Source organism: Rhinolophus sinicus, chromosome X (assembly GCF_036562045.2).
Source record: "Rhinolophus sinicus isolate RSC01 chromosome X, ASM3656204v1, whole genome shotgun sequence".
In the NCBI taxonomy this organism is placed as follows: domain Eukaryota; kingdom Metazoa; phylum Chordata; class Mammalia; order Chiroptera; family Rhinolophidae; genus Rhinolophus; species Rhinolophus sinicus.
This window is the reverse complement of record NC_133768.1, coordinates 79,369,878-79,393,453: the sequence shown is the minus strand read 5'-3', so window position 1 is coordinate 79,393,453 and position 23,576 is coordinate 79,369,878. Positions and strand designations below refer to the sequence as shown.

At 38.3% G+C, this 23,576-nt stretch overlaps 1 protein-coding gene across 1 annotated transcript in view; it reads left to right on the top strand.

The window, feature by feature from the left end:
- The first annotated feature begins 518 nt into the window (after positions 1-518).
- The window catches only part of IL13RA2 (interleukin 13 receptor subunit alpha 2), a 69,178-nt gene continuing 46,120 nt past the window's right edge, over positions 519-23,576 (top strand). Inside the window, exon 1 of the mRNA XM_019718095.2 lies at positions 519-614. The gene's annotated coding sequence lies outside the window, so the exon portion shown is untranslated. The remainder of the gene's footprint in view (positions 615-23,576) is intronic.

The following is a 23,576-nucleotide window of genomic DNA, read 5'->3' as shown; positions in this document are numbered from 1 at the left end:
TGGAATTGAAGGTTGTATTAGATGACTTCTGGGGTGTTTTCAATAAATTATTTTAAACTGAAGCCCAAAGATGTTAAAGAAATTGCCCAAGGTCACCTAGCTGATTGTGGGAGGGAGAGGCTAGAGTAGAATCCAGGTTTCCAAATTCTTTGTCCATTTATGATTCTTTTCATACTTAAAGGTATTTGAAACTCAAAACAGTGAAGTACTATGTATAGTGTACTCCGAGGAAACAACATAGACCTGGCAATCGCACACTTACCTTTGGATTATCTGTTAATTCCCAGTGTGGTGAGTCATGTAGTAAAATAACATTGGCATACTGAAATGCTTATCAAGAACTAATTAAAAGGGAAAGAAAATCACTAAGATGAACTTTGTGATTTCCTCTGAATCTTTTGACAAATGCAGCTTTGAATGCTGAACTGCTTTGAATGCAAATTTTCTCCTGACAAGTCAGTAAATTTGGTGGATAAAGCAGAGCTCCTCCTACATAAAGACTTCAGTTCTAAGGTCATTTAAAATCCATTAAGCTAAGAAGCTGTTCACTGAGACAGATTTCAGCGGTATTACAGAAGATTTGATTATAACTGGACACATTATTCACTTATATAGTAAGTGTGGAATTTAAATTTGGGGGAGATAGTATGGGGATGAGAAGTAACTTGTTTTGAATAATGATTGTTCCACTTTTTTCACCTTTTAAAAATGGGCTCATAAATTTTTCTGTGGAAAAAATAGTTGTTTTGATTTGATATATTTGGGAAAATACTGCATTTTTTGTATGAAGCTAATTCATAGGTGCTGGATAATCAGCAAAAATAACACTATTGCTTTTGTTTCTTATTGTTTTCTTACTAACCTTTATTTTCTATAAAAAATCATACCTCTTACAAGGTTTTGTAAGAGGAAATGGTAAGCTCCATTTTAGAGTTAAGAGATTTTCTGAGATTCTCTATGTGATTTTTTTTTTCTATGAATCAGAATCTTCCACATTGCGGTAACTTTTCTCTCTTAAGCTCAGAAATAACCATAGAGCTCCTCTAAAATTAATGATGCAATTTATCTTTATATGATGTTTTGACTGACTTTATAGAACATGTATATCTTCTATATGTGGTGATTTCACTTATTTGTATATTGTTACAGATATAGTAAGGTTATTAAAATAGTAATTCCAATTTTCACTGCCTTTGCTGTGAAATGAACTAGCATCTTATACATTGGATGCTTGTTTTCCCCTGAAAGAATACATAGTTAACACTTAAATCTAACACTTAAAAACATATCACTTTTACACATTGCACTCATTTTGGATGCTTCCAGAGTAGCTTTTTTTTTTAACATGTAAAAGGGTATATGAAAACAGGACGTGAATAGAGGATTTATCGACTGTTTTTTAATCAAAATGTTATTAAAATATAGAACGTTTTAGAGACTTCGAGACTTAAGTATATTGATGGATCTGTTATTGTTATTATTCTTATAGAAGAATGAACTAAGGACTATGAGACCTGGTTTTCAGTTCTAGCTCCTCCCTCATAGAGCGCTGTGACCTTGGGATGCACATCCCACCTCCTCTCCATCTTAATTTCTTCATCTGTGAAACAAGTCAGATGTCCTGACTCTGCCTAATGTTATGAAATGCAATATAAATATTAGAAGTGATTATTTAAACAGCAGTATTAAACAAAAGAGAGGCAGAACAACTATTAGATTATTTTTATTTTTTGTTTTAGTGTTAAGATCTTACCTGTAAATGAAAAGCTGCTTTCAGGGTATTTTTTCTCTTTATTTTGACATTCAGTATTATGTTATATTAATTTCAGGTGTACAGCATAGTGGCTGGACATTTATGTAATTTGAGAAGTGATCCCCCTGACTAGTCTAGTCCGTAACTGGCACTATACGTAGTTATTACCATATTGTTTACTATATTTCCTATGCTTTACTTTACATCCCCATAACTACTTTGTAATTACCAACTTGTACTTCTTAATCCCTTCACATTTTTCACCCTGCCCCCCAAACACATTCCCATCTATCACCCCAATAAATCTAGTACCCATCTGACACCATACATATAATATTATTGACTATATTTCTTAAGCTATAGCCTATATTCCCCTGACTACTTTGTAACAATCAATTTGTACTTCTTAATCCCTTCCCCTTTTTCACTCACCCCCCAAAACCCTTCCATCTGGCAACTGTCAAAATGTTCTCTGTATCTATGAATTTGTTTCTGTTTATTTGTTTGTTTATTTTGTTCTTTAGATTCCACATATAGGGGAAATCACATTGCATCTGTAGACATACTCCAGATGCACATACTCCAGTCAGCACAATACCCTCCAGGTTCATCCATGCTGCCGCACATGGCAAAAACCCATTCCCTTCCATGGCTGAGCAATATTCCACTGTATATGTATACTACCTACTCTTTATCCATCTACGGCTACCTCCACATCTTTGTCTTGTAAACAAGGTTGCACACATCCCCTTGAAGTAGCATTTTGGGTTTCTTCAGAACACAGAAGTAGAATTACTGGGTCCTTCTTTGTCTCTTGTTACAGCTTTTGTTTTAATGTCTTTTGTCTCATATAAGTATTGCTATCTCATCTGTTTTTTGTTTTCATTTTCATGAAACATCTTTTTCCCAACTCTTTACTTTCAGTCTGTGTGTGCCTTTTGATCTGAAGTGAGTCTCTTGTAGGCAGCATATATATGGGACTTGTTCTCTTATCCATTCAGCAACTCTATCTTTTGAAAGGAACATTTAATCCATTTACATCGAAAGTATTTGTTGATAGATGATTGGATAAAGAAGATGTGGTATATATACACAATAGAATACTACTCTACCATAAGAAAGATGAAATAGTGCCATTGGTGACAACATGGATGGATCATGAGATTATTATGCTAAGCGAAATAAATCAGACAGAAAAAGTCGAGGACCATATCACTTCACTGATATGAAGGATATAAAATTGAAAGCAACAAAGGAGCAAGACAAACAAATAAAGAAAGAAAAACTCATAGACATAGACAATAGCTTAGTGATGACCAGAAAGTAAAGGGGGATGGGGGTAGTAGAAGAGGGTTAATGGGATCAAATATTTGGTGATGGAAGGAGAACTGACTCTGGGTGGTGAACACATAATGTGCTGTATAGATGGTGTATTGCACAATTGTACACTTGAAACCTATGTAATTTTACTAACCATTGTCACCCCAATAAATTTTAATTAAAAAGTAAATTAAAAAAAGAAAATGAAAAGTATCAAAGTAAAAAAAAGCAAGTACTTATTGATAGATACATAGTTATTGCCATTTTATCATTCATATTTTTTATCTTTGTTTTCTTCTTCTTAAAGAAGTTCCTCTAACATTTCTCTTTTTTTCTATTTGTTTGTTTCCATTTTTTTAAAATTAGTTTCAGGTGCGCAAAACAATGTAATAGTTAGACATTTATCATTTATATGCCTCACACAGTGACAAGCCCCTTCCCCCCATCCACTATCCCTCTGAAATCACACACAGCCATTACATTTCCACTGTCTCTATTCCTAATGCTGTACTCCGCTTCTTGTAACTGTATGTATATAGTTGTAACTATATATAAACATATATAAAATTATACCTGACATTCATTATCATTCAACTTCAGGTGTACAGTACAGTGATCAGGCATCTACATCATCCCTGAGGTGGTCTCCCTAATGGGACAAGTGTCCATCAGATATCCTACAAAATCTTTACAACATTATTGATTACATTCCCCAAATTGACTTTTTTTTAGTTTCAGGTGCACAAGACAAAGTAATACTTAGACGTTTATCTTTTATATCCCTCACACTGTGTGAACCCCCCCCCATCCACTATCCCTCTGAAATCGCACAGAGCCATTACATTTCCACTGTCTCTATTCCTAATGCTGTACTCCGCTTCTTGTAAGTACATACATACACACACACACATATGTATATGTATATATATATATATATACAAACTTTTAGTTGACATTCATTATTGTTCAGCTTCATCTTCAGGTGTACAGTGCAGTGATCAGGCATCTACATCATCCCTGAGGTGGTCTCCCTAATGAGACAAGTGTCCATCGGATACCCTACAAAATCTTTACAACATTATTGATTACATTCCCCAAACTGACTTTTGTTTCCCTGTGGCAATCTTGTGGTTACCGACTGTGCTTTCTAACCCACTCACCTTCCCCCTTATCCCCAACCCCCTCCCATCTAGCAACCCTCAGTTTTTCCTCTATGTCTCTGAGACTGTTTCTGATTAGTTCATACATTTATTCTTTTCTTTAGATTCCACATATAAGTGAGATCATATGGTATTTGTCTTTCGCTGTCTGACTTATTTCACTTAGCATAATGTTCTCTAGGTCCATCCATATTGTTGCAAATGGTAATATTTCCTTTTTCTTTATGGCTGCATAATACTCTGTTGTATAAATGTACCAGTTTCTTAATCCAGTCATCTACCGATGGGCATTTCGGTTGTTTCCATGTCTTGGCTGTTGTGTATAGTGCTGCAATAAACATAGGGATGCATAAATTTTTTTCTATTAGAGGTTTGGATTTCTCCGGATAGATACCTAGGAGTGGAATTGCTGGATCATAAGGTAGTTCCATTTTCAGATTTTTGAGATTCCTCCATACTGTTTTCCACAGCGGCTGCACCAATCTGCAGTCCCACCAACAGTACACAAGGTTTTTCCACATCCTCACCAGCACTTGTAGTTTGTTGATTTATTGATGATAGCCATTTTGACTGGGGTGAGGTGGTATCTCATTGTGGTTTTTATTTGCATTACTCTAATGATTAGTGAGGTTGAGCATTTTTTCTTATGTCTGTTTCCCATCTGTATGTCTTTTTTAGAAAAATGTCTCTTCATGTCCTCTGCCTATTTTTTAATTGTGTTTTTTTTTTTTAATTTGGAGTTTTTAATAAATTTTGAATATTAACCCCTTATCGGATATATCATTGTAAAATATCTTCTCCTATTCAGTGGGGTCCCTTTTTGTTTTATTGATGTTTCCTTTTCTGTGAAGAACCATTTTAGTTTGACGTAATCCCATATGTTTATTTTTTTCTCTTACTTCCCTTGCCCGAGGGGATATATCAATAAAATTTTACTCCAGGTAATGTCTGTAAAGTTTCTTCCTATAGTGTCTCATAGGAATTTTATGGTTTCACATCTTACATTTAAGTCTTTAAGCCATTTTGAATTTATTTTTGTATATGGTGTAAGGAGGTGGTCCAGCTTCATTTTTTTGCATGTGTCTGTCCTGGTTTCCCAGCACCATTTATTGAATAAGCTGTCTTTACTCCACCGTAAATTCTTCCTTCCATTGTCGTAGTTTAAATGACCATATAGGCATGGATTTATTTCTGGGCTCTCTATTCTGTTCCATTGATGTATGTGTCTGTTTTTATGCCAGTACCATGCTGTTTTGATTACTGTAGCCTTGTAGTATAATTTGATGTCAGGTATTGTTGTTATACCTCTCACTTTGTTCTTATTTCTCAAGATTGCCGAGGCTATCTGGGGTCTTTTATGATTCCATATAAATTTTAGGATTCTGTGTTCTATTTCTGTGAAAAATGTCCTTGGTAGTTTGATAGGAATTGCGTTGAATCTGTATATTGTCTTAGGCGGTATGGACATTTTAACGATGTTAGTTCTTCGTATCCATGAGCATGGTATATTTTTCCATCTATTTGTATCTTCTTTAATTTCTCTCTTCAGTGTCATAATTTTCTGAGTACAGATCTTCTACTTCTTTGGTTAAATTTATTCCCAGGTTATAGTCTTTGAAGCAATTGTAAATGGGATTGTTTTCTTAATTTCTTTTCCTGATATTTTATTATTGGTGTATACAAATGCAACTAATTTCTGAATATTAATTTTGTATCCTGCTACTTTACTTAATTCATTGATCAGTTCTAATATTTTTTTGGTGGAGTCTTTAGGGTTCTCTATATATAGTATCATGTCATTTGCATATAATGACAATTTTACTTCCTCCTTACCAATTTGGATGCCTTTTATTTCTTTTTCTTGTCCGATTGCTGTGGCTAGAACTTCCAGCACTATATTGAATGGAAGTGGAGAAAGTGTTCCTGATCTTAAGGGGAATGGTTTTAGCTTTTCCCCATTGAGTATGATGTTAGTTGTGGGTTTGTCGTATGCAGCCTTTATTATGTTGAGATATGGTCCCTCTATTCCCACTTTCTTAAGAGTTTTTATCATAAATGGCTGCTGGATTTTGTCAAATGCTTTTACTGCATCTGTTGATATAATCATGATTTTTATTTTTCATTTTGTTAATGTGGTGTACCACATTAATTGATTTGCGGATGTTGAACCTCCCTTGCATACCAGGAATGAATCCCACTTGATCATGGTTTATGATCTTCTTAATGTATTGTTGAATTCTGTTCACTAATATTTTCCCTTTAAGATTTCTTGTAATACTGGTTTGGTAATGATGAACTCCTTTAGCTTTTTCTTGTCTAGGAAGCTCATTATCTGTCCTTCAATTCTAAATGATAGCTTTGCTGGATGGAGTCATCTTGGTTGTAGGTCTTGTAGGTACTTGCTTTCCATCACTTTGAATATTTCCTGTCAATCCCTTCTGACCTGCAGAGAGTTTCTCTTGAGAAATCAGCTGATAGTCTTATGGGAGGTCCTTTGTAGGTAAATAACTGCTTTTCTGTTGCTGCTTTTAAGATTCTCTTTTTGGGGTGGCCGGATAGTTCAGTTGGTTAGAGCATGAACTTTGAATGACAGGGTTGCCGGTTCGATTCCCACATGGTCCCCTGAGCTGCACCCTACACAACTATATTGAGGTCCAATGACTTGGAGCTGATGGGCCCTGGAGAGACACACTGTTCCCCAGTATTCTCTAATGCAATTTATAAAAAAAAAAAGAAAAGAAAAAGAAAAGAAAAGAAAAAGAAAGAAAAGAAAAAGAAAGAGAAACAATCTCTTTAAAAAAAAAAAGATTCTCTTTTTGTGTTTAACCTTTGGTATTTTAATTATGATGTGTCTTGGTGTGGACCTCTTTGGGTTCATCTTTTTTGGGACTCTCTGCACTTTCTGAGAGTGTATGTCTATTTCCTTCTCCAGGTTAGGGAAGTTTTTCATCATTATTGCTCCAAATAGGTTTTCAATTCCTTTCTCTCTGTCTCCTCCTTCTGGTACTCCTATTATGCAAACATTGGTATGCTTGATGTTGTCCCAGGCACCTCTTTAACTGTCCTTTTTTATTTTTTATTTTTTGCATTTTTTTTCTTTTTGCTGTTCTGGTTGGGTGTTTTCTACTACCTTGTCTTGTAAATTGCTGGTTTGCTTCATCTAATCTACTGTTGATTCCCTCTAATGTATTCTTTTTTTTTCTTTTTAAAGATTTTTTTTTTTATTATTGGGGAAGGGGAATAGGACTTTATTGGGGAACAGCGTGTACTTCCAGGACTTTTTTCCAAGTCAAGTTGTTGTCCTTTCAGTCTTAGTTGTGGAGGGTGTCGATCAGCTTCAAGTTGTTGTCCTTTCAATCTTAGTTGTGGAGGGTGCCGTTCAGCTTCAAGCTGTTGTCCTTTCAGTCTTAGTTGTGAAGGGTGCAACTTAGCTCCAGGTCCAGTTGCCATTGCTAGTTGCAGGGGGCGCAGGCCACCATCCCTTGCGGGAGTTGAACCAGCAACCTTGTGGTTGAGAGGACGTTCTCCAACCAACTGAGCCATCTGGGAGCTCAGCGGCAGCTCAGCTCAAGATGCTGTGTTCAATCTTAGTTGCAGGGGGCGCTGCTCACCATCCCTTGTGGGACTCGAGGAATTGAACTGGCAACCTTGTGGATGAGAGCCCGCGCTCCAACCAACTGAGCCATCCGGGAGGCAGCTCAGCTCAAGGTGCCGTGTTCAATCTTAGTTGCAGGGGGTGCTTCCCACCATCCCTTGTGGGAGTCGAGGAATTGAACTGACAACCTTGTGGTTGAGAGCCCACTGGCCCATGTCAGAATCGAACCGGCAGCCTTCGGAGTTAGGAGAATGGAGCTCTAACCGCCTGAGCCACCAGGCTGGCCCCTAATGTATTCTTCATTTCCATTATTGTATTCTTTATTTCTGACTGGTTCTTTTTAATGTTTTCTATTTCAGTTTTTATGTTTCCTTTCTCTGTGTTGAAGTTCTCCTTGAGATCATTGAGCATCCTTATAACCAGTGTTTGGAACTCTGTATCTGGTAGATTGCTTGTCTCCATTTTGTTTAGTTTTGTTTTACTTTATTTTCTGGATCTTTGTTCTTTTTTTTCATTTGGGACATATTTCTTTACCTCCACATTTTGGCTGCCTCCCTGTGTTTGTTTCTATGTACTAGGTAGGGATGCTATGTGTCCTGGTCTTAGTACAGTGGCCTTTTGTAGTAGGTGTCCTGTGGTGCCCTGTGGTTCAGTCTCCCTGGCTACCTGAGCTTGGTGTTCCAGTTGTGTTTTTTGTGTGGGTTGTGTTTGTCCTCCTCTTGTAGTTGAAACTTGATTGCTGCTGGTATCTCAGTGGGAGGGATTGACCCTCCGGCCGATTGGTTGTGAGGACTGGCTGTGACTACATTGGAGGAGCTGTCATTCAGGGGCTGCCCTTAAGAAGCAGAACTCACTTAGTGGTGCTCCGGTGCCTGCCTAGTCTGCCCTTTGGTTGTGTCATCCTTGGACGTGACAGCATGATGCTGTGGCTTGGTTGGAAGCTGGCCACTAGGTGTGCCAGCCCTGGGGCCTCCTGAGAGAGAACTCACTGCAGGCCAAGTTTAGCTGTAGCCTGTGCTCTGCCTGGGGCCACCTGGAATGAGCTGCAAAGCAATTTGCAGATGTTTGCCACCCTCACTGGGTTTACAGGTGTCTCATGAGTCCAATCTGCAAACTGAGCCTGGCTGTCACTAGTGCCAGGTTTAAGGTTGCTCAACAAGATGTATGGGACATGCTGAAGCCAGATATTGCTTGTTTGGGTTTTGTGAACATTTGAAGGATTTTATTAATTTCTGGAGTGTGGGCTAAGACAAGTTGTTTGTGTGGAAAAGCCACTGAAAGTGGCTTGGGTGTGCCCAAAAGTTTGGTGTGTTGGGGTCTCTGGGAATCACTAGGGTGGGGCAGAAAAAGGTGACAGCTAGGTTGATGGAGACTCAGATGTGGTATCTGCCTGTGTCTGAACCCAGGGAGTGGGGAGGGCTTAACAAAGAAACAATGGCTTCTGCCAGCTCCACGGTACGGGAGAAAGCTGCCCTGCCAGCCCTCATCCTGAAGCCATACAATTTAGTTTCTCCCCTTAAGTCCCTGTCACCTTTCGAGCCACTGCCCCAACACTGGAGATCAGAGTGAGTGAGTCCATCAGCGAGTAAGTCCATGCATGGTCTTTTTAAGAGGAGCCCCTGGGACTGGAGCCATAATCTCCACTGGTTTTCACAACCAGATGTAATGGGGACTTCTCTCCCAGCACTGATACCCTGGGCTGGGGAGCCTGCTGTAGGGCTGGGACCCCTTGCTCGAGGAAGAGGGGGGGGGAACTTTCTAGCCAAGAGAACCCTCCCTATTTTTTTTTTTAATTTTATTTTATTAAATTTATTGGGGTGACAATTGTTAGTAAAATTACATAGATTTCAGGTGTACAATTCTGTATTACATCATCTATAAATCCCATTGTGTGTTCATCACCCAGAATCAGTTCTCCTTCCATCACCATATATTCGATCCCCCTTACCCTCATCTCCCACCCCCACCCCCCCCTTACCCTCTGGCAACCACTAAACTATTGTCTGTGTCTATGAGTTTCTGTTTCTCATTTGTTTGTCTTGTTCTTTTGTTGTTTTTGGTTTATATACCACATATCAGTGAAATCACATGGTTCTCTGCTTTTTCTGTCTGACTTGTTTCGCTCAGCATTACTCTCTCAAGATCCATCCATGTTGTCACAAATGTTCCTATATCATCTTTTCTTACTGCGAATAGTATTCCATTGTGTATATATACCACAACTTCTTTATCCATTCATCTATCGAAGGACATTTTGGTTGTTTCCATGTCTTGGCCACCGTAAACAAAGCTGCAATGAACATTGGAGCACACGTGTCTTTATCTCTAAATGTTTTCAGATTTTTGGGTAGATACCCAGGAGAGGGATTGCTGGGTCATATGGCAATTCTATTCGTAATTCTTTGAGAAACCTCCACACTGCCTTCCATAACGGCTGCACCAGTCTGCATTCCCACCAACAGTGTATGAGGGTTCCTTTTCTCCACAGCCTCTCCAACATTTGTTATTATTTGTCTTGTTGATGATAGCCATTCTGACTGGGGTGAGGTGATATCTCATTGTGGTTTTGATTTGCATTTCTCTGATGATTAGTGATGTTGAGCATTTTTTCATATGTCTATTTGCCATTTGTATGTCCTCTTTGGAGAAATGTCTCTTCAAGTCCTCTGCCCATTTTTCAATTGGGTTGTTTGTTTTGTTGTTGTTGAGTTGCATGAGTTCCTTGTATATTCTGGATACTAGCCCCTTATCGGAGGCACTGTTTGCAAAAATCTTCTCCCATTCAGTTGGTGGCCTCTTTATTTTGTCAATGGTTTCTTTTGCTGTGCAGAAGCTTTTAAGTTTCATATAGTCCCATTCGTTTATTTTAGCTTTTACTTCCATTGCCTTTGGAGTCAAGTTCATAAAATGCTCTTTGAACCCAAGGTCCATAAGTTTAGTACCTATGTTTTCTTCTATGCAGTTTATTGTGTCAGGTCTTATGCTTAAGTCTTTGATCCATTTTGAATTAACTTTGGTACATGGTGACAAATAGCAGTCCAGTTTCATTCTTTTGCACGTGGCTATCCAATTCTCCCAGCACCATTTATTGAAGAGGCTGTCTTTGCTCCATTGTATGTTTTTAGCTTCTTTGTCAAAAATTATCTGTCCATATTTATGTGGTTTTATTTCTGGGTTCTCAATTCTATTCCATTGGTCTATGTGTCTGTTTTTCTGCCAATACCATGCTGTTTTGATTATTGTAGCCCTGTAGTACAAGCCAAAGTCAGGAAGTGTGATACCTCCATTATTGTTCTTTTTCTTAAGATTGTTTTGGCTATTCGGGGTCTTTTGTGGTTCCAAACAAATCTGATGATTTTGTGTTCTATTTCTTTAATATATGCCATTGGGATTTTGATGGGGATTGCATTGAATCTGTATATTGCTTTGGGTAATATGGCCATTTTAACTATGTTGATTCTTCCAATCCATGAGCACGGAATGTCTTTCCATTTCTTTGTGTCTTCTTCAATTTCTTTCAAAAATGTCTTATAGTTTTCAGCATATAGGTCTTTCACATCCTTGGTTAAGTTTATTCCTAGGTATTTTATTCTTTTTGCTGCAATTGCAAAAGGAATTGTTTTTGTATTTCTTTTTCTGAGATTTCATTGTTAGTATATAGGAAGGCAATGGACTTTTGTGCGTTGATTTTGTAGCCGGCAACTTTACTGTATTCGTTGATTGTTTCTAATAGCTTTTTGGTGGAGTCTTTAGGGTTTTCTATATATAGCATCATGTCATCTGCAAAGAGTGATAATTTAACTTCTTCATTCCCAATTTGGATGCCTTTTATTTCTTTCTCTTGCCTGATTGCTCTGGCAAGGACTTCCAACACTATGTTGAAAAGCAGAGGTGATAGGGGACATCCCTGTCGTGTTCCTGAACGTAGAGCAAAGGGCTTCAGTTTTTCTCCATTAATTATGAGATTAGCAGAGGGCTTGTCATATATGGCCTTTATTATGTTAAGGTATTTTCCTTCTATACCCATTTTATTAAGTGTTTTAATCATAAATGGATGTTGTATCTTGTCAAATGCTTTTTCTGCATCAATTGATATAATCATATGATTTTTGTCCTTTATTTTGTTTATGTGATGTATCACATTGATGGATTTGTATGTTGAACCATCCTTGTGCCCCGGGATGAACCCCACTTGGTCGTGATGAATAATCTTTTAATGCATTGTTGTATTCGATTTGCTAGAATTTTATTTAGGATTTTTGCATCGGTATTCATTAGAGATATTGGTCTGTAGTTTTCTTTTTTGTGCTGTCCTTACCAGGTTTTGGTATCAGGGTAATGTTGGCCTCATAAAATGAGTTAGGGAGTACTGTCTCTTCTTCAATTTTTGGAAGAGTTTGTGCAGAATTGGTATTAGATCCTCTTTGAAGGTTTGGTAGAATTCACTAGTGAAGCCATCTGGTCCCGGACTTTTGCTTTTGGGAAGGTTTTGGATGACTGATTCAATTTCGTTACTGGTGATCGGTCTGTTTAGATTTTCCAGTTCTTCATGGTTCAGCCTTGGAAGGCTATATGTTTCTAAGAACTTGTCCATTTCTTCTAGGTTGTTGAATTTGGTGGCATATAGTCCTTCATAGTATTCTTGGATGATCCTTTGTATTTCTGTGGTGTCCGTGATAACTTCCCTTTTACGTTTCTGATTTTGTTAATCAGTGTCTTCTCTCTTTTTATCTTAGTAAGTCTAGCCAAGGGTTTGTCAATTTTGTTAATCTTTTCAAAGAACCAGCTCTTTGTCACATTCATTTTTTCTATTGTCTTTTTGTTCTCTATTTCATTTAGTTCTGCTCTAATTTTTGTTATTTGCTTTCTTCTGCTGACCTTGGGTTTTACTTGTTCTTCTTTTTCTAGTTCTTTAAGGTGTAACATGAGGTTATTTATTTGGGAGTTTTTTTGTTTCTTGAGATAGGCCTGTAATGAGATAAATTTCCCTCTTAAAACTGCTTTCGCTGCATCCCAAAAATTTTGGTAGGACGTATTTTCATTGTCATTTGTTTCTATGTATCTTTTGATCTCTCCTCTAATTTCTTCTTTGACCCAGTCCTTCTTTAAAAGTATGTTGTTTAATCTCCATGTATTTGTGTTTTCCCCGCTTTCTTTTTACAGTTGATATCCAATTTCAAAGCCTTGTGATCAGAGAATATGCATGGTATGATTTCAATCTTCTTAAATTTGTTGAGACTGATTTTATGTCCCAATATATGGTCTATCCTTGAGAATGTTCCATGTACACTAGAAAAGAATGTATAGTCTGATGTTTTAGGATGAAGTGCTCTATAAATGTCAATTATGTCCATTTCATCTAATGTGTCATTTAGGGCTACTATTTCGTTATTTATTTTCTGTTTGGATGATCTATCCATAGCTGTCAATGATGTATTTAAGTCCCCTAGTATAATTGTGTTTTGGTCAATTTCTCCCTTTAGTTCTGTTAGTAGTTGCTTGGTGTATTTCGGTGCTCCCTGATTGGGGGCATAAATATTGATGACTGTTATGTCTTCTTGTTGTACAGTCCCTTCACCATTATGAAGTGTCCATCTTTGTCTCTTGTTATGTTTTTCACCCTGAAGTCTGTTTCATCTGATATCAGTATGGCTACACCTGATTTTCTCTGGGTACCATTTGCTTGGAGTGTCAATTTCCACGCTTTCTCTCTGAATCTATGCTTGTCCTTGTAGCTGAGATGTGTCTCTTGGAGACAGCATATGATTGGGTTTAGTTTTTTGATGCAATCTGCTTCTCTGTGCCTTTTTATTGGTGAGTTCAGTCCATTTAAGTTTAGGGTGATTATTGATATGTGAGGATTTCCTGTCATTCTATCTTAATTTTCTGGTAAGGCTGTGTCTCCATTGTTTCTTTGCCTTTTTGTTGTTGTCTATTATTTCTGTGTGGTGGTATTCTATGAGGTTTCCCTCTGTTTCTTCTTTTATTACAGTATATATTTCAGTTCTGGATATATTTTGAATGGTTACCCTTAAGTTTATGTAAAAGAAAGTTTGATATTTAGAGTATTCCATTTTCTTCAGCACGCTTACTTTCTCCATTCCCATATTCCGTTCAGGCCTTTACTCTCCCCTTTTTGAGTTGTGGTTGCCACAAATTGTCCCTGTTGATGGTGGTCGAATAGCCTCCTTTAGTATTTCTTGTAGTGCAGGTCGTGTATTAGAAAATTCCTCAGCTTCTGTATGTCTGGAAAGGTCTTTATTCCTCCTTCATATCTAAAGGATATCTTTGCTGGATATATTATTCTTGGCTCATGGTTTCTCTCTTTCAATAGTTTGAATATTTGGTTCCACTCCTCCTGGCTTGTAGAGTTTCTGCTGAAAAATCTGATGATAATCTAATGGGCTTTCCTTTGTAAGTTACCGACTTCTTTTCCCTGGCTGCCTTGAGGATTCTTTCTTTGTCGTTGATTTTAGACAGCTTCAATACAATGTGCCTTGGAGAAGGCCTGTTGGGATTGAGGTAACTAGGTGTTCTATTTGCTTCTTGGATTCGAGGGTCCAGTTCTGTCCACAAATTTGGGAAGTTCTCATCGACAATTTGTTTGAATATATTCTCTGTTCCCTTCTCTCTTTCTTCTCCTTCTGGTATGCCCATTATTCTTATATTGCTCTTTCTGATGGAGTCAGAAAGTTCTTGTAGAGTTCTTTCATTTCTTTTAAGTCTCAAGTCTCTTTCTTCTTCTATTTGTGTCATTTCCAGGTTTCTATCTTCGATGTCACTGATTCTTTGCTCCATCTGGTCAACTCTACTACCTAAGCTGGTTATTTCATTCTTAATTTCTTCTATTGAGTTCTTAATCTCCAGAAATTCTATTTGGTTCTTTTTTAAGATTTCAATCTCTTTCGTAAAATGCTCATGCTGTTCTTTGATTGAGTTTCTGAGTTCCTTTAACTGCCTATCTGTGTTTTCTTGTATCTCATTGAGTTTTTCAGAACTGCAATCTTGAATTCTCTGTCACTTAAGTCACATATTTCTGTATCTTTAAGTCCCTTCTCTGGAGATTTTTCACTTTCTTTCTGAGCTATCTTGTTGCCTTGGTTATTCATGGCGATTACTGGTTTACTATTTCTCTTCCTAGACATCTACAGGAGTGACTTCTGCAACAGGTTGATAGAAAGCGGTCTTTCTTTTGTTTGCCAGTACTTGTTGGTAGAATGTTTTATTATTTCTCCAACTGCAACTTATTTTTCTTCTCCCACACAGTAGTGCTATGTTTTCTCTGCACTATTCCAACTTCTCACACAATGGGGGGATTCCCTGGGAGACGGGCTTCTCCTCTGTTAATAGTTCGTCTAGGTCACAGGGCGCAGTGTCCCGGTGGGTATGCGGAGAGCTTTTGATGTTCCAAAGCTCTTCCAGCTCCTGATTCAGAGCCCGTATATTTCAGCAGTTCTGTTTACTCCTGCAGAGATCCGCCCAGATAGGTGGGGTCAGGGGCGGGGTGAGTTGTGAGAGGTGGCCCAGAGCAATGGCGGCGACCACCACCACAGCCGGTCCTGCTTCCACAGCTCTCTCCCCTTTGCTGGAACTAGTTGGGCTGTGAATTTGTGTTTGCGGCCCACAGTTCTCAAAACAGCAAATTTTCTGTTGTTTTGATCTGACACTGCTACTGTTTCGCTTCTAGCACCGGGCAGGTGGGGCGGGGCGAGCTCTGGGAGGGGAGGGAGGGGGCGGCTAGTCTCAGTGCCTAAGGCTCCGTTCTCTGCTCGGCAGTGCGGGCTTAAACCACCGTTTTCAGCCTTTTTCCCTCAGTCTTTTCTCCGAGGTCTCTGCCGTGAGCGTTGGGTTCAGCCGTGTTATATGCTGCCCCCTCAGCCCTGTGGAGCCCTGGCGGAGCCCTAGCAGTCCGATCTCCTGCAGCTGCGGTAGTTCCGGGAAGCAGCGAGCTCGGCGCACTGAGCTAGGTCTGCGTCCTGCGCTCGCGCAGCTCCGTCTCCGCGCGCTTCTCCCTTTCCTCCTCCCTCCACTCGCGCGAATCTCCCACCTGTAGGTGATTTCAGTCGGTAGTGGGCCTCTTCGTGTTGCCTGTCTGCTGTGCAGGGAGTCCTTTGTGGAGTTTTTGTTGTTCGATTTGTTGTAAATTCCAGGGGAGCTTTACAGAGGCTCACCTCACTCCGCCATTTTTCCGGAAGTCCACCCTCCCTATTTTTAATGGTCACACGCAGGTGTGCAACCAGCCCATTCTGTGTCTCTGCTCCTCCTACCAATCTCTAGGTCTTCTTATGTATGTAGTTGTAGTGCTTTGGTTCAGCTAGACTTCAAGTGATTTCCAGTGATGGTTGCTCTGCAGTGTAGTTGTAGTGGATGTGGTCCTGAAAGAAGGTGAGCACAGTGTTTATTTACTCTGACATCTTGACTGGAGTGGGGAGTATGGTGCATTGCTTGCTCCTTTTGATGTATTTTTCAGAGAGTCTTCAAAGAATTGATAGGTGGTGTATTCTGGATATGGGAGAAGCAGTAGGCAACTAATAACAATTGAGTTATGTGCCCACTATGCTGCAGACATTTTATATGTACTATCCCATTTAATCATTTCCTAAACCCCAAGTATCATTGCCTTAATTTTTTTAGATAAGAAAATTGAGGTACAGAGAGCTAAAGTGTCTTGCCCAGATCTGTGTAGCTGCAATGGTCATGCTTTTTCCATTATTCCATGCTGCTTCTACTCTCATGCTTAGGCCATACTGAGAAGATAAGCTCTTTGGAATTATGTCTTCCGTTCCCTGTGGGATCAAGACTTTTGCTGGAGACAGGTAATGTACATGGTCATAGAATAAGTTGGCAAGCAACTTATGATTTGGGAGGCAGCTGACAGGTGGCTGCCTACAAATATTATAGTCGTTGACTTGTCACTTTGCCTGAGCTTTTACCGCTAAAATCATTACTTTGTTTCTTTTGTTTGTCTTTGACAGCAGGCAGGTTGAGAGGACTTTCAAATGCACATACCCCTAAGAGCATTTATGCATTAAATATTTTATGAATTAATACCCTAACAGGCATCATGGAATTGGAGAAAGAGCTCAGATTGTGGAACCAGGAAGACCTGGAATTTAATTCTGATTCCATCACATCCCAGCTATTTAAATTGCATGAGATACTTCACCTTTCCAAGCTTCACTTTTTTTGAGTAAAGCAGGGATAATAATGCATATGCACAGGCCCTTATTATAATAACTATAACATGTTGAACATCTGTATGGGTAGTTATGGTAGATTGGGAAGAACACTGGAATGGAAGTCAAGAGAATTGGTGCCCTGCTGTATTGGTTTCATTCATCCAGGCATCTACTGTGAGCATCTACTATGTATTGAGCATCTACTATGTATCATGCACTGTGCTAGGCACTAGGGATACAACAGTGAACAATTTGAAATTCCTGCTTTCTTATATTTCAAGTTCTAGTTTGATGCTAGCCTAACTATGTCCACATCCTAGTCATGTAGAGAATGTTTAATATTCTTCACATTTTAAAGATGGGAAACTAAGGTTTAAATGATGCAATGGTGAGCAAAGTAAATATTATCTCTGGCCTCACTGAGTTTATTGTCTAATGGAGTATAAATTCATCAGGTAATCCTACAAATTAATATAGGATTAAAACAATTGTAAGTCTACATGAAAGATCGTCAGTGCTCTAAAAGCATGTAACAGAGGTTTCGCTTCAGCTTCTCTGAGCAAGTGACATTTGAGCTAATATTTGACAAATGAATAGGCGCTAACCAGCTCATCCTTTTACATGTGCTTATTCAGATTCGTCTGGATTTCCCTTTGCTCTTTTACATGCTCTTTGGTGGCTGTTACAGACTTTCTCCTCTGTTTTTAAGCCTCCTACTCAGCTATTACATATTTATTCTCAGAAGGTAACTTTGCTTTCTATTTCACATTGAAAATAAAAGCCATCAGGTATGCCTCTGATCCACCCACCTCACCATCTTTTATACACACATTAATTTGCATCTTCATTCATGCTTTTGTTTTGTTTCAGAGGAAAAACTAGCCCTCCATCAGTCCAAATTCAATCTCTTTAACTTTGTTTTAGATTCCATACCATCCTCTTGCTTTTTCAGGGATCTCTTTGTATAATTATCCCTTGTCTTTTCCAAAATTATCCCTTTTAACCTTTCAGAGGTTAAAAGAGGTGTTTTCAACCTCTTCCCCTCTATGAGTTCTTTTGTCAGCAAAGGAAAAGACATATTTTCTTGACCCTGTCCTGTACAACCAAGACCTGTATAACCTATACAACCCAGCTTCAATAAAAAGTGGTCCACACATATAACTGCCTTTACCAAAGTCACCAATTACTTCTTATTTCCAAGTACAACAGGCACATTTCAGTTCTTGTCTTACTTTTCCCCACATCTTCCCTTTTTAGTCATGTGAGGCACTTAGCCTTTGAATACTTTTTCCTTGAATTCTTCTGCTTTATCAGTTTCCATTATACTATTCCCTCCTATCAGTACCATTTATTACCCTCAGGATTAAGTACAAAGACTTTTTCACATAGCTCAGAAACCATGCCTATGTACATCTTACTCTGCAGCCAAAGTAAACACTGGTAGATCCCTGAATTAATTAAGCATTCTCACTTCCCTGCTTCTGCTTAATCAATTACAACTCAGGAGAAATCCTCCCCCCTCCCAATTTCCCCTCGCCCCTTGGCAAAAACCTACTCTTTATTTAGGAGATACTTTAGGTACTACGTCCGCTAACGAATCTTACTTGACCACCACTACTCCCAAGATCAGGTTAGGTCCCTATCCTGGGTGCTTCTAAGCACTTGTCTCTCTCTTTTGGAACTTAACACATTTTATTATAATTGAAATTGGTATGAAATTAACCCACAGAGTTGGGTATGCAAGAAATGTCACATTTAAAATAAGACTATTTTTAAAAAAAAGTTTATTGGGGTGACAATTGTTAGTAAAGTTACATAGATTTCAGGTGTACAATTCTGTAATACATCATCTATATATCACATTTAGTGTTTACCACACAATGTCAGTTCTCTTTCTAGCACCATATATTTGATCCTCTTTACCCTTATCTACCAACCCCCGCCCCCCTTATCCTCTGGTAACCACTAAGCTATTGTCTGTGTCTATGAGTTTTGTTTCTTCATTTGTTTGTCTTGTTTTTTCGTTGTTTTCAGTTTTATATAACACATATCAGTGAAATCATGTGGTGCTCGACTTTTTCTGACTTAGTTCACTCAGCATGATAATCTCAAGATCCATCCATGTTGTCGCAAATGGTACTATTTCATCTTTTCTTATGGCAGAATAGTATTCCATTGTGTATATATACTACAACTCCTTTATCCAATCATCTATCAAAGACACTTTGGTTATTTCCATGCCTTGGGCACTGTAAATAAAGCTACAATGAACATTGCAGCATATATATATATATATATATATATATATATATATATATATATTAGTTAAAGTTTACTGGGGTGACAATTATTAGTAAAGTTATATAAATTTCAGGTATACAATTCTGTTTTACATTCTCTATAAAGCACATTGGAGCACATATATCTTCAGAGATAACTTTTCAGATTTTTGGGGTAGATACCCAGGAGAGGGATTACTGGGTCATAGGGTAATTCTATTCTTAATTTTTTGAGGAACCCCCACACTGCCTTCCATAACGGCTGCACCAGTCTGCATTCCCACCAACGGTGGATGAGGGTTCCTTTTTCTCCACAGCCTCTCCAACACTTGTTACTTTTTGTCTTGTTGATGATAGCCATTCTGACTGGGGTGAAGTGATATCTCATTGTGGTTTTTATTTGCATTTCTCTGATGATTAGTGATGTTGAGCATTTTTTCATATGTCTGTTTGCCATGTGTGTGTCCTCTTTGGAGAAATGTCTCTTCAGGTCCTCTGCCCATTTTTCTTTTTTTTTTTTTTTTTTTCTTTTTTTAATTTTTTTTTTTATTAAATTTATTGGGGTGACAATTGTTAGTAAAATTACATAGATTTCACGTGTACAATTCTGTATTACATCATCTATAAATCCCATTGTGTGTTCATCACCCAGAGTCAGTTCTCCTTCCATCACCATTTTTCAAATTGGGTTGTTTGTTTTTTTGTTGTTGAGTTGCATGAGTTCCTTGTATATTTTGGATATTAGCCCCTTATCGGAAGCACTATTTGCAAAAATCTTCTCCCATTCAGTTGGTTGCCTCTTTATTTTGTCGATGACTTCTTTTGCTGTGCAGAAGCTTTGTAGGTTGATATAGTCCCATTGATTTATTTTAGCTTTTACTTCCCTTGCCTTTGAGGTCAATTTCATAAAATGCTCTTTGAACCCAAGGTCCATAAGTTTAGTACCTCTGTTTTCTTCTATGCAGTTTTATATTTCAGGTCTTATGTTTAGGTCTTTGATCCATTTTGAGTTGATTTTGGTACACGGTGACAGACAGCAGTCCAGTTTCATTCTTTTGCACACGGCTTTCCAATTCTCCCAGCACCACTTGTTGAAGAGGCTGTCTTTTCTCCATTGTATGTTTTTGGCTTCTTTGTCGAAATTTGTCTGTCCATATTTATGTGGGTTTATTTCTGGGTTCACAATTCTATTCCATTGGTCTGTTTGTCTGCTTTTCTGCCGATACCATGCTGTTTTGATTATTGTTGTCCTGCAGTATAAGCTGAAGTCAGGGAGTGTGATACCTCCAGGACTGTTCTTTTTTCTTAAGATGGCTTTGGCTATTCGGGGTCTTTTGTGGTTCCATACAAATGTGATGATTTCTTGTTCTATTTCTTGAAAAAAATGCTATTGGGATTTTGATGGGAATTGTATTAAATCTGTATATTGCTTTGGGTAATATGGCCATTTTAACCGTTGATTCTTTCAACCCATGAACACAAACTGTCTTTCGATTTCTTTGTGTCTTCTTCAATTTCTTTTAAAAATATCTTATAGTTTTCAGTATATAAATGTTTCACATTCTTGGTTAAGTTTATTCCTAGTTATTTTATTCTTTTTGTTGAAATTGCGAAAAGAATTGGTTTTCTAATTTTTTTTTTTTTGAGGTTTCATTGTTAGTGTATAGGAATGTAATGGCCTTTTATACGTTGATGTTTTTAGCTGGCAATTCATTTATTGTTTCTAACTTTTTGGTGGAGTCTTTAGGGTTTTCTATATAAAGCATCATGTCATCTGCAAAAAGTGACAATTTAACTTCTTCATTCCCAATTTGGATGCCTTTTATTTCTTTCTCTTGCCTGATTGCTCTGGCTAGGACTTCCAATACTATGTTGAAAAGCAGAGGTGATAGAACATAGAGCAAAGAGCTTCGGTTTTTCACCATTAATTTTAATATTAGCTGAGGCTTTGTCATATATATCCTTTATTAGGTTAAGGTATTTTCTTTCTATACCCATTCTGTTAAGTGTTTAAAATAAAATTCTTTATCTTATCTTGTAGTCAACATTCTTCCAGGTAAGTAAGATACGCAATTTCCGTCAATACTTGCATCTCCTACTGAGTTATGCAAATATTCTGAGACCTTAGGCAACAGCAAAATACTATGCAGACCTTTTTGGTCATTCATCATTCATCTTTTTGTCAGCTCTCTAATACAGTGTCTAATATACCATTTGTCTCGACGTGGAATAGTTCTTTTAGGTTTGCTGATGCTGCTTCTATGACATGCTTGGGGGGCTGGATCACTGCTGAGATTGTGTTTCCTGTGTCTAGGTCCCAGCATACTCACTAAAACTCCTCTGAACTTTTGCTCCCTTCCTAAGCTGCTGCCGTCAAATGAGCTGTTTTCCCTGCCACCTCTAACCTCTACCAGACTCTTGACTTCTTTTTGTCTAAAGTATATGTCCCTTTCTCTCCTCAATACCCTAAAAGGAATTTCTTCTGTCCTCTTGAGACCCTCATTGACATTCCCAAGCATACTCTCTCCCATGAGATTGGGTTCTGAGAATACAATAGCCAGGAAAATAAGTCTCTGTGGACAACTTCTGCTTTTGATACTAGCAACAGAGGAGGAGGAAATCCCCTTGGGTGAGGTAAGGAAGAATAAAAAACCCTGGTTATTTTCTTGAAATGGGAAGGAGAAGCAAGAAGAAAATAAAATTAGAGCAAAACACAAATAATTATCTCAAATTATGTTGCCACATAGTTGTCTGTTTATGAGACTCTCCCTTTCCCTAAATTGTGAGTGCCTTTTGATACTGCAAATTTTCATTCTCTAAAATTTCAGTAGAAAATACAGAGGAGGGGCCGGCCGGGTGGCTCAGGCGGTTGTTGCTCCGTGCTCTTAACGCCAAAGGCTGCTGGTTCGATTCCCACATGGGCCAGATGGCTCAGTTGGTTGGAGCGCAGGCTCTCAACCACAAGGTTGTCAGTTCAACTCCTCCATTCCCGCAAGGGATGGTGGGCTACGCCCCCTGCAACTAACAAAGGCAACTGGGCCTGGAGCTGAACTGCACCCTCCACAACTAAGACTGAAAGGACAACAACTTGACTTGGAAAAAGTCCTGGAAGTACTCACTGTTCCCCAATAAAGTCCTGTTCCCCTTCCCCAATAAAAATCTTAAAAAAAAAGAAAGAAAGAAAATACAGAGGAGACTCACATAATCCAGTCTGGGAAAAGGAGTATAGAAAGCTTAGAAGGAAGTGCTACCTGAGCTAAACCTCAATGACTAAGGATAATAAGGACTAGGCTAGGTAAAGCAAGATTAGTATGAGGTTATCTGCATAGGCAAAAGCTTAGAGACAAAAAAAGACCCTACTTTTCAAGATCTATAGAAAGGAGATGAGACTGAAAGTGTTGGTAAGGTCCAGATAATGAAAATTGTTGACTGTCATGCTAAAGAGTTTGCACTGTGTTTTATGAGAGGCAGTTACATCATAGAGGTTAGGCAACAGACTCTGGAATGACACTTGCCTGGCTTTTGAATCCCACTCCATCACTTATTAGTTATAAGGTCTGGGATAATCATTTAGCTTCTCTGCTTGTTAGTTTCCTTATTGGTAAAATGGGATGACATCAGTATCTAATAATGCTGTGGTGAGGATCAAGTGAATTAATACAGTGAAGTACTTATAAAAGCACTGGCATACCGTAAGCACATTGATTTGTGAGCTGTTATTAAATTATTCTGTAGAGCAGTGGGAAGCTAGTGAAGGAGCTTAAATGAACATGTATGTATTTTGAAAAGGTCAAACTGACTATAACACGGAAAAAGACAAAGAAAAAAACCTCACAGACAATAGTTTAGTGGTTACCAGAGGGTAAGGGGGTAGGGGGTGGTAGATGAGGGTAAAGGGGATCAAATATATGGTGATGGAAAGAGAACTGACTCTGGGTGGTGAACACATGATGTGATAGATAGATGATGTATTACAGAGTTGTACACCTGAAATCTATGTAACTTTAGTAACAATTGTCACCCCAAAAAACTTTAAAATAAGTAAGTAAATAAATAAATAATTAAAATTAAATTAAAAATTAAGAAAAGAGAAAATAGCCCGAATATGACATATTGCAAGGTGGAAGTGCATCAGGAGGTCATTGCAGTTGGTCAGTCAAGAGATAGTGATGGCTAGGATTAGGGTCATGGAAGTGAAGATGGAGTGATGTGGATGGATTCCAAAGGTATTTAGAGAATGGAATCTTTCTGATATTGTGTGTGTGGTGTGTATGAAATGGTGACTGAAGA